This window comes from Uranotaenia lowii, chromosome 2 (genome assembly GCF_029784155.1).
Source record: "Uranotaenia lowii strain MFRU-FL chromosome 2, ASM2978415v1, whole genome shotgun sequence".
In the NCBI taxonomy this organism is placed as follows: Eukaryota; Metazoa; Arthropoda; class Insecta; order Diptera; family Culicidae; genus Uranotaenia; species Uranotaenia lowii.
The window spans coordinates 145,802,898-145,815,381 of record NC_073692.1 but is presented as its reverse complement, the minus strand read 5'-3'; the positions used below and the strand labels follow the sequence as shown (position 1 = coordinate 145,815,381).

The window sequence follows — 12,484 nt, the reverse complement described above, 5'->3', positions numbered from 1 at the left end:
CAAAATGTTCTTGACATTTGAAACACGTAAAACACATCAAATATATGCTTGATGTGTTTAAATATAAGCGCGTGGAGACAAATAACAACAACACCAATTTGTTGCACTTAGTTCAAGCTTTTATGTGGTTTATTAGTTTTAAAAATTCACTTGCACGTTTTTGCAATAAGTGCTCGTGAAGTTGAGTAAAAATAAAACTTAAAGTTGCAATAAGTTGGCTAGGAAACGTCGTAGAATGTTGAAATCTTAAACAAAACGTGTGATTTGAATGCTTCAACAAATGTCAAGAACATTTTGTTCATATAAATCCTCGTCTAACTATAGTTAAGTTTAATAAACTAACTTTTAAATAACTTTCAAAGTAAAACCTTTATAACTCTGCTCTGAAAAGAGATAGAGTTTTGGTGTATTCAACAAAGTTTTATATTTCCACGTATTCTACAACTTTGTAGTATAAAGTAAAGCTCTATCTATTGTAATAAAAAAGTTAGAATTTTCAATTTTTGTATAGTGGACTTTGACTAACTTTTGATGCTTTCAAGCTATGAAGCATGTTTGAAGAAGCAAATGTTTTGAAGACACTTAAGAGATAAGATAAAAGATAGAGGCGCTACGAAAAAAGTTCCACTTTTAGCCCTTTTGGACTACAGTGCATCGGCGTGAAGAAACAAGAAGAAGAAGTAGGTAATAATTTACCATTATAGATTGAGAACAATTATTCGTTATTATTAACTAAAAAAAATAAAAATACTAAATTAGCAAATAAATAAATGACTGGATAACTTTGAACCAGAATATCGAGAGGGTCATAAATTGAACAGACCCTAATCCTTAAGGAAATAAATGATACCAACATCCTACATATTACAAGAGAATCGTGGATTTTTTTATTCTCAAATTTTTAAAGTGATTTTAATATCGAGGATTGTAGAAAAAACTATCTCTGAGGGTTATAAAAACAAAAATATATGTAAAGGGCAATTCCTCAACCTTCATGGAGAGAAAGTTTCATTTGTATGTAGTGTTTATAAGGTTTTTATTCTAAAATGAAAAAACGTATTTTGAATTCAACCAAATTTGAAAGCTCTTTAGCCACAAGTGATAAATTTTGTAAAATGTATTGGGAAGTTGATGTTATTCAACACATATTAGTAAAATTGGGTTCTAAAATGCAAAACTACAGCAAGACTACTTTTCAATTGGCAACTGTTTTTCGGACTTTTTGTAAATTTACAAATCCGATCTTATGGTCTGATTTCGCCTTTGGTACATTTCGTTCCTGAAATTGATGAAGTTTTCAAAGATGATAGAAAATTTTAGAGAAACCTGTGAATCAAGGAACGGAAGAACGCAAGATTTACGCAATTAGATTTTTCCCACAAGAAAAGCAAATTAATGCCGATTCTAATGAAGTGTTTACATTAGTGCTCCAATGCTGAACAAAAATTTGGTAATTAAAAATCTGGAGTAATTTCGACGGTTGAACAGAAACGTAAAAACACAGCAATTTAAAAAAAAACCTACCTACCAACTCTGCTCCCACCCTTTTTCGATATCGTTAGAAAAGCCTTCCGAAATGATGTTTTTCCAATGTGATAGTAGTGGAGTCTCTGGTCGAAAATTCTCTCTCTTTCTCTCTCAACCCCCGTCGTAACAATATACTCACACACACTTCCGGTTTATGCTCTCCCTCTCTTGTTCAAACAAATATCTCCCTAAAATCGCTTCAAAACGCTGACTGGATGGGCGAAAAATTTGCTGAGTACCGAAAAATCACCCCCCACCCATTGGGTGCTTTAGCGCAGCCCTCGACTAGGAAAAGAACGAAATAGAAGAAAGAAAAAAAACAACTCGAATACCAACCCCTCCTGCCGGGAGAATCTCCCGGACTGTGAATGTTTGATCCCGGAAAAACGGGGAGGGCGCGCTCGTTTCAAATGATGAAATGATGATGATGACTAGGACGATGACGGTGCTGATTATGAGGGTGGTTCTGGATGATGACTCTGCTCTGATGTTGATTTCGATGGTGGAAAAAAAATATTCGAGGATGTACGAAATAGTTGAGATCTCGCCTTCGGTTTGTCTGCCGTTTTTTTGTGTTTTCGGGCTGCATCCGTCGTGTGCTGCTCGAAGGGTTCGTCTAAGGGCGAAAAAAGTGGATTCGTCCTTATCGGGACGGAAGTTAAGACCCTCGCGGGTGCCAAAAGTTACACAAGAAACGCTTCTTCGATCGGTTGCAGCCGTTCTGGCATAAGGCTCCAGGCTCCAGCATCCGTTTCAGCAGTGTTGTTGCGTTAGGTGCGGTTTCCGTTTCCGGGTTGTCGCGCCGCAATCCACGTGGTGTGTGTTTTGTAGTGTAATTTAGTCAAGCGGTCAGACAGAAACGGTTTAATTGCCGCCCTCATCTCCATCGCCGTTCGAAATTTTGGATTCTCGGCGCGCGTGTTTACTCAAGCTCGTGATGATGATGGTGTGTGTCTTGACCTAAATAGTTGGGGGAGCCCCCGTTTTTTTTTTGCTTGCCTACCGGGGACATCTCGACTCCGAAATCAAGGATTAGCAGCAGCCAGCAGCGTCAGACGACGACAGTCAGTGTGGCGGGAAGATTTCCGAAGATAGCTCCAGAAGCAAATGAGGCTGGCCAGTAGTGATGGGGCAGGGGATGAGAAGCATCTTCATCATCGTTGAGAGGATACTAATTACACAACCACAGGCAACCTCGTCACCGACTGCTAGAGATCAACCAATACAGTGATAGAACCAATTAAAGGAAGAGACACTGAGTCCCCCTATTAGTTAGTGTGAAAAAGCGGAAGCAGTTAACTCATTTGCATAAATAATGGTGGTGATGATGATGTTGATGAAGCAACTTCCGATGACGTCGATGTTGTTAATGATTGCAATGTTTGTTGTGCTACGACGGTGATGGTTCGGTCTGTATGCTGATTTACAACAATAACAACAACAAAAATACATCCAACAACATCGTTTTGTGAACCCACGGAAATCATGTGAAAATGTGAAACGGTAATCATTAACCCCGGCAGAGAGACAAAAATTCATGAGATGAGTTTGTTTTGACTGGAAGGACCTCTTCCTGCAAAGACTAATTTTTCCGTAGATTTATAGGCGTCCAGTTGAAAAGCTTAAAATAGAACGGAATCCTAACCAACGTGTGCGATGTTTGTTTGAACCTAAATCCATCAACAGAAATATTATCTTCAATATGTAGATATCTATCGAATAACTAATGACACATTACACCTTGACGTGAAATCGCTTTTCCGGTCTTTTCTGCACTGTTATCATTCTAGAAGTCAACCAATTTTGCTTGAAAATAAAAAAAATTGTAGCAAACGGTCGCAAATTGAATTTCCTTCAAAATGAATATGATTTGGTCATTATAAAATTTAAGTTGTTTCTGTTGTGATTGATTACTTTTGTGACGGGAATTCACGCTAGAATTGACCATTTTTTACTTTAGTACATACAACTTGGATTTCCTGTTCTCTCTGTGGAAAAGAATATCGATGTCTTCAAATGAGTTGTAGAAAAAAATAATTTCTCCCAATTTTATGTACGTAGCTTCTCGATAAAGCTACAACGAACGAAGTTATGCTTATTTAAAGTTGTGACGTAAATTCACTCAGTTTCAACAGAACAGGGTAGATGACTGAATTCACGTCACACAATATACAGTTCGAGCCTTCAAATTTCATGTACACTTTCGAAAACGATATTCTGTTGTTCCGACTTTTGCAATCATAAATTTTCAGTATCTGCACCTTACTTTTTCCTTATTTTGATTGGCACTTGAATAGCAACATATTGAGGGATCATATGTTAAAATTACTAATGTCTTCATTTAAAGATTCACAAAAAAAAAATTTTTTTCTATCTTTTTGTATTTTTATTTGAAAATAATGAACTTATTGAAAAAATCAACTAAATTGTGCTCGATTTGTAAAAATCTGACCATCTTGAGGGTAGAACAGCTTTCAGAGCATATTTTTCATATAAAATTTAACAAAAAATCAAATTTTGTGAAGTGAATTCACTCATTCGCGCTGTTGTAACCCAGCTAGATTCCAACCGATTTCTATAAATTATAGAGTTTAAGAATCGTCTTATCATTTTCAAAGAAAATATCATTTTTTAATTAAAAAATGTCATAGTTTTCTCGTAAAATTAAAAAGTTCCCTTTTTTGTGACGTGAATTCATTCATTTGCGACTGCTTTTGTTCGCTTTTCAAACCAACTACATTGGATATAAAAAAATTCTTCTTTCTACAAAATGAAGCCGTGTTTCTTGGCCTCAAAACATCCTAAAAAAATTTCCAAAAAAAATTCATCCATATATTTAAATTAACAATTTTGTAAAAGTTGTCAAAATAACCACATTTTCCAACAAAAAAATTGATTTTCAAAATCATCTAAAACATGTGTAAAAAAAACTTTTTTTCTCTTTTTTCCGTTGGTTTTGTGTGATTTGAGTTATCAAAATTATAGACAATTTTGAGATTTTTTGATACGCGAACGGATAAAATCTCTTTTGAGCGGTACAAGCGCGTGGAATGTGTCTAATGCGGATGAGGGTTAAACTCGAAAAAATCAGCTTGTTTTGAAAACAAAACAAAAATCCTAAATTTTGGTTAAAAAGTTATTTTTTTTTTGCCATAAATCAACCATGAATATATATATCAATCATGAATACAAGTATATTACTGTTTAGTTGGGTAAATAACGTTAAAAATACCGTGGTCAAGTTAAAGGGAATCTTTCGATTGCTTTTACACGGTAGAATTATTTAACGAAGTAGGCGCTCAACACATATAAGAATATTAATAGTATAACTTCTTGATATCATAAACAAATTTATTTTTATGAAATCTTAAATCTAAATTTGAACTCCCTTTAAAATAAAGCAGCATTCATGGGTTTCAAACTTGAAAATAGATTTATTAACTGAATTTTGATAATAGCTGAATAATTTGAAAGTTTATCTATGATATGATATGATATGATGAACATATTAGAACTTAATATAAATATTCCTTAGGCTACTAGTCAAAATTATGTAACCGAAAGTTATGAAAAATTGAAAAATTGTAAGACTGAATCAAAAATGACGCACATATTGTTTTCGAAAGATTTTTTGCTCAGCAAATTGTTTAAAACAATAAAATTGAAAGATTTTCAGCCCTTTGACATTGACGCGCTTCTTGCCGGTGGCTAATCTGAAATGTAAATAAAAAATATAATATATCTATTGAGTTTACAAGTATTTTCAACCTTCATTAAAATTGAATGTCAACGAAAACTTACCATTTACCAATATCAGAATCACATTGACATTGCTTCTTACAACGATGAAATTGACAACTGGTAGAATGAAAGTGTTCGTTATTTTTCACAATGCCGTTTTTTCTATTTGTCATAAGCACATCGGAAAAAATTAAAATTTAAAGAATTTCATAAGACTTTTATGAAAAAATATTCTACATTAAAAAACGGTTCTCTAAGACGCATCTTATAAAAAATATAATTAGAATTTGCCTAAGTGAAGTCAAACCTCAACTTGGCAGCAAGGTTGCCGAAATCACAGAAAAATCTGTATTATCACAGAATTTTGAGCAAAATTTCGTCACAGAATCTGTGTCACAGAATTTTTAAAATTTTCACAGATTTCATATATTTTCAAAATTTTGTACAGATTTCCAAAATCTGAAATTTTCATGTCACTTTTGACGTTTTATTTTTGACTATAATTCAAGAAACACGGGAATGTAAAATGATTTTTTTCCGTCAAAACTGTTAATGTTTTCAATTTGTTGATATTTCACATGATTTCTGCAATGAATTTCGTAGAACTAGCGTCACAGAAAACCGTTACAGAATCTTAGGTTCAAATCACAGAATTCGAGAATTTTTTTTGTCAAAAACAAAGATTTTTTTCGCCAACCTTGTTTGGCAATGGTGTCTTATCCACAACAATTTTTTTTACTCTTCGAAAAACCAAATGCATTTTTTCTTGTGTAATTGGGTTTTTATAGTATTTTTTCTGTTCTATAAGAATCTTCGTAGGGTTGGCTCCAAGCATCACTTGCCTTAAAAACTTACCGTTTTGAACACAACTCATAGATAAACATTAAAAATAAGTTCAATTTTTTTTTCAACCAGGAATAAAACGTTAATTATTTAAACCAAAATCGAAATTTAAAAATGTTTGGCTCCTATATTGTTTTAAGGTACATGCTTCGTTCAATCTTGGCATTATTTGTGATGAAAAACAATGCTTTTCTATACTGCTTAAAACTAATATGATTGAGCCAATCTAATAAATCATACGGTAATATTATATTTCACATTAATTTTGATAAAAATTAAAAATAAAAATTTTCAAAAAAGATTTGATTTTGGCAACACAAAATGCACGGGTACTTTGCCAAAATCGAACAGGGATTATATATTTTTAAGAGCCCCTGACACAAACTTTAAATAATTGGAAAAATAATCTCTCAGAAAAAATTACTTTCTGGAAGGTGAAAAAACGAATGATTTCTATAAACCTGAATGTAAAAAAGATCGATTTCTATTTGGATAACTACCGCGTGCGAAATTCAACATTTTCCAAATTTAAATTTTTCATTTCTTTTAATTATTTGAAAACGTGTCCTTACCCTATATATTTCTGATGAAAGTGAAAAAATTGAAATTTAAATTTAAAATTATGTAGATATATGTAATTTTAATTCAATCTATAGTATTTTTGTACGTTTTGCAAATGCAAACAATGTTATTATAAGTGTGGTTAAATGCTCCCTTACAATTTTTAAAATGATTTGGATACAAATATTCAACTGGGCAAAAAGGATACCGTAATACTCTTCACACCTTCTTTGAAAAAATATGGATGCATTATTACACTGCGAAAGTGTAAATTTGCAATTTCCTTGCTAAAGCTTGAAACCGGAATGTCTTACAAATATCAAATGTTCTAGAAAAATGTGCAAAATAGAACAAAACTCATCAAATTAAATCATTATCAAATTTTTGAAATTTTATTTTCAGAGTTATTTAATTTTGTTTAGAACATTTAACAGATCTTCATTTATCCCTTTAAAATGTTTCCCACATGAAAAAATTATTTAAAAAAAAGTATTTATTCCAAAATGTCAATAGTTATAATATAATATGAACTTCATAATGTCATATTTTCAAAGCAATAGTAGGACAGATCAACAAAGGTGCGAATTTATTGTTGGGGCATAATTCAGAACCAATATTTAACATTTCTAACATTTTTTGTTAGCTTTACGCAAATAAACTAAAGGTTAGTAAACATACAAAAGTTCTAGCTATTGTTCTGCCGATAGAGCTGACGGGGAGTAAAAGTATTTAAAATATTCATAATAGAAATGTAAGTTTTTTTAGTCGTTAAAAAGCTGTAATACTTTTTTATGATAGTATTTGATAAAAGATTACACTTTTAATGAATTTGTTTATTTATTTTCGAAAATCATACTTTTTATATGAATTTAAGTTATAGGTCAAATTAAAGGTACTAGTACAGTACCAAAATAGGAACAGTAGGTTCAAAGATGAACATTTTGATCATCAATATTTTTGCAAATCTTTCAATAATGGCGAAACCTATGATGAAAATTCTCATTGAAATTTGTAGATTAGATCATGAACTATAAATAAATTTCTTGAAAGATATAAATCTTCGGTTTGTTTATGAGCAAAACATGATTATTTAAAAACTAACCCTATATAGATAGATAAATTCCGGATCTGAATTCTGCTTTTTGAACCTTAGTTTAAAATCTGAATTCCGAATCTGAAAACGATTTTTAAATCTAAGTTCAGGATAATAATTTCTTTTAACTATTAACCAAAAAGCGAAATTAGTATCAGAACCCTCCTCAACAATAATTCTCTTATTTGACTTCTGATTTTTCGGCTTCGGATGAATTCTTTCTTCAGTTTTTTTTTTGTAGCGGCCCACCACACTCCCCCACACCAAAAGGCTCAATTGAGCCCCCTGGTAATGGACGCTACTGTTCTCAGCATGTCTGGCAGCAATATGATAATAAGAGTAAACGCGAGCAAATTTTAATCATGCTGAGAACACAAATATTTATAATGTCGTGCGAGGAAATGTATTATTTAACTAAATTAACTACAATATGAAATCTCAATGGAAAATAATTTCCTTTGAAGAGATTCATTATTCGATATTTACTAATATACTATTTATTTTATTTTAAGAGGAGAAATCACCGTGAATTTGTTTTTTGAAATGAATTTGCGGCTTTATCGGTGAGGGTAAAGAGTTGAAATGAAAGACGGATAGAAGATCAGAAGAAAATTCTATGGTGGTGAAAAGAGCGAAGAGCATTTGAAATAGAAGCTTGACCACATGCTAAATTCTTTGTCCCACACCAATTAACTGTATTGAAGAAGTAGTACCCAATAGAGAAGGCACTACATTTTTCGATACAGTTAATTATGGATGGTTCGACCGCCATGTGAGTGTGCACATGTGCCGAACGGACAAAACAATTTAGCATGTGGTTGCTCTGTTAAGTCTTCTATTGTGCGATATCGTTCCATCGATGGCTAGGGTCGGCACATGTGCACACTCACATGGCGGTCGAACCATCCATAATTAACTGTAGGGGAAAGGTTTCCTAAATGGGCCTATCGGGTTAAATGACCCTACGGCTGTTTGATGAAATGGCTGACTAGACAGCTTATCTAACCAAAGCATTTTGAGGCGATACGCTTAAAACATAAGACAAGATAGAATTTTATGAATATTTAAACTCAAAAATATTTAAAAATTCATACAAGGTTTTGATACCTTTTGATGTAATATTTTGACTTTAAAAATTATACGTAAAGAAGCTCAAAATAAAAACTAGGATGTTTTTTGTTTCTTATTTAAATGAACTTAAAAAATAAAACATATTTAAGCTTTTCTGGAGGTTTAATAATGATAATATAGTGGAATAAGAGAGTGTTTTTGTATGCCCCCATCATGTTTATAAAATGTCTCCATCCTAAAATAGCAGGTTAAAGAGGATAAAAAAATAATTTTTATCATTGAAACTTCAAATCTAAGCTCTGATTAACATCTTAAGAGATAATTGAAGATCTATGAACAGATTTGATAAAGTTTTTCTTATGGATGAACTGCCTCCATAGAATTGCAATCCTACCTTTTTTTTATTCCATAAAATTATATTACACATTGATTTTTATAAAACTTCAGCTTTGTCGTACGGAAGTTATTATTTTCTAGCAGTTTCAATGAAATTATACGGAAATATTGCCCAAAAACAGGAATTTTGTTCAAAACATAAATAGGCGCATTTAGCCTGCACGGTTTGAGGTTCGGCATTTTTGACAACAGTTATAATAAAATTGTTTTCTCGAAAACGAACGGAAATTTTAACATAAAAATTTCTCCAATGTATAGAAAACTGATGCCTGCACACGTGTATAGGGGGGAGTGTTCCTAAATGCGCATGTTAGGTAATATGCGCATACAGCAGATTGACGATATGGCTAGAGATTCATCATATCTAATCAGTGCAGTTTGAGGGTAATACGCTTTTAACACATGGCATGAAAAAATTAAATTGTTATATAAAGTCGAAAAAATTTAAAAATTCAAACAAGATTTTGGTCAGTTTTGATATAATATATTGAATTTTAATTATCGTGCGTACAGATTCTGTGAACAAAAATTTTAATGGTTTTTCTTTCTTATTTATCTGGAAATCGGAAATTCAACAAATTGAAGCTTTTGGCAAAGTTGTAGATGATAAGATATTGGAATACGAGACAGGTTCTGAATGCCCATATCAAGGCAGGTTAAATGCCTATATCAAGAAAAATAGATTATTCTTATAAATTTTTTACTTCCTATCATTTAAACATGAAATTTACGCTCAAATCACGATCTTACAGCGAAAAAAGAAGAATTTCATACTGATCCGATAAAAATACAATATGAACAAAATATTACCATGAAATATGACCATATGGCATACTTAACTATGTTCCATGCAAAAGAACTAGTGATGTAAAAAATTTCACCAAAATTTCAGCCTTGACGTATGCCTAACATCCGTTTCTACCATTTTCAATTAAATAATTTCAAAATATTGCGAGTGTAAATGAAATATAGCTTTTTTTTTTTTTTTTTTTAATGAGATGAAGGAAAGCCCGCGGGAGTGTAATTCTTTCTGAATTCCTGCTCCCGTAGGCACAAAACCTCCTCTCCATTTATTATTTCTTTTTTTTTTTCAATAATCGAATTACAATATTGTTAACAATTTTTTTTTTTTTGATATTTTGTTTACAATTTTGTCACTTCCACTGATTTGAATTCTGTTCACGGTTTTTCTTATTGTTTTTTGTTCGATAAGCTGCAATGTGGATGGCGGCTGGTGATGGTGGCGGTGGGTGTCGGTGAGTGGCGGCGGGTGGTTGTGGATGGTGGTGGCGGTCGATACTTGGCGGCGGTGGCGGAAATGATAAAGCAAAATTTGGTTTTTGGGGGTTAAGTACAGCATGTAAAATATGAATTTTCGGGCGCGGATTTGGGACTTTGGAAAGGAGTACTACTTGACATCCCCAGTGAGAATAATCTCTTTTGAGGGGATGCTGCTAAGGGTTTCTATGTACCGGACATGGTATCGGATGTTATAGCGAAGTCATTCGACTTCGAACATGAACTTTAACAAGTTCTTTAAATTTCGGTAAGTTATGTTCTGATTTTATATGTAGAGGTAGGGCATTGTATCGAAAAATACCGAAGTTTGAAAAACTTCGTTTTGCTTTCTCCGTGTGCGTCCTTCGAATTTGGAGATCTCCATGACGTCTTGTTTGGTAACCGTGATCAAGAGTCGGAAAATGTAGGTTTTTCAGCGCTTGGGGATTATCGATAAAGTTTTTCATTTGAACCAGCGTCTGTACTTCTCTCAGACCATTGATGGTAAAAATTGATGTTGCTGCATTTAGAAACAGCTGTTCAGTTGGATAGAGCCGTGGTCTACTGTAAACTATTTTCAAGCATCTATTTTGGATAGTTTGTAGTTGCTTCATTTTGGTTTTAGATGCACATCCCCAAATAGCAATCATGTATTGCAACTTCGATTGCACGAAGGCATGATACATAGTTATCATTTGCTTGGTAGGCAACAACTTTCTAATCCTCCAGAACAATCCACAAGTAACACTTAATTCTTTTTTAAGTTTATCAATATGTTCGACCCAATTGAGCTTATCATCAATAGTTAAGCCCAAGTACTTGTAGTGCGTTGTATGTTGGATAGTGGTTGAATCGACGACAAGGTTCGGGATAATCTGAGCTGTATTCGAGCGTGGTGCTCTAAAAAGAGTGTATTTGGTTTTGGAGAGATTGAGCGAAAGTAGATTCTCAGAAAAATATTCTCCCAATGTCTGCAGATCAATTCTCATGTTACGGATTATTTGTTCTGCATTATCACCAATATATAGAATTGAAGTGTCGTCAGCAAAAAGGCGAGATTTCCCACGAAGCTCAAGTTTTGGTAGGTCATTGATATAAATCAAGAACAACAGTGGACCTAAGTTGCTGCCTTGTGGAACACCGACTTTTAATGGGCATAGTTGACTGGTGAAGTTGTTGGCAATCACATATTGATTGCGATCGACGAGATAGCTTTTCAGAAGCCTATTTGCTGCTCCCCTTATGCCATACATATTCAGTTTGTCCAATAAAATTGTATGATCAATTGTGTCGAATGCTTTCTTGAGATCTAAGTAAAGTATTCCTACGGATTTTCTTACATCCATTGCGTTTGTTATCTCGTCAATAAGTTCACAGGCCGCGGTGAGTGTGCTGGATCCACTTCGGAAACCGTATTGATGATTGTACAAAATGTTATGTTGATTTAGGAAGTTCATCAATCTAGATGCCAACATTTGCTCAATAACTTTGCTTATGACAGATAACACCGATATTGGTCTGTAATTGTTAACCTCCGATTTGCTACCTTCCTTATAAATTGGTATAACCTTTGCTGTCTTAAGGTAAGCGGGGTAGCAACCAGTCTCGATAGCTTCATTAAACACATCCCTTATGATGACTGAGAAAATCCGGTGGTGTCTTTTTAAAAAGTTTGTCGAAACTCCATCTGGTCCCGAACTCTTATTTGAATTCAGATCCTTTATCTTCAAAATAACCTCATTTTCATCGGCAGGTCTCATAAAAAATGACGAGGTATTTGGTATCATGGTGTGAAATCGGTTTATATTACGTTGACTGTTAATTGTGGAGGCTAGCTGGGGTCCTATTGTGCTGAAGTGTTGGTTAAATATGTCTGCTACATCTTTCTTCTCAATTACTTGATCGTTTTTTAAAAGTTTGAGTTCATCTTCGAAAAGCTCTTTTTCTCCAGTAACTGATTTTATATTTTTCCAG

The 12,484-nt window shown here is 33.2% G+C and overlaps 1 protein-coding gene across 1 annotated transcript in view; it reads left to right on the top strand.

Annotated features, from left to right (window-relative positions):
- Nucleotides 1-2,068: 2,068 nt before the first annotated feature.
- LOC129746871 (LIM/homeobox protein Lhx9-like) overlaps nt 2,069-12,484 on the top strand; it is a 136,604-nt gene continuing 126,188 nt past the window's right edge. Inside the window, exon 1 of the mRNA XM_055740777.1 lies at nt 2,069-3,030. The gene's annotated coding sequence lies outside the window, so the exon portion shown is untranslated. The remainder of the gene's footprint in view (nt 3,031-12,484) is intronic.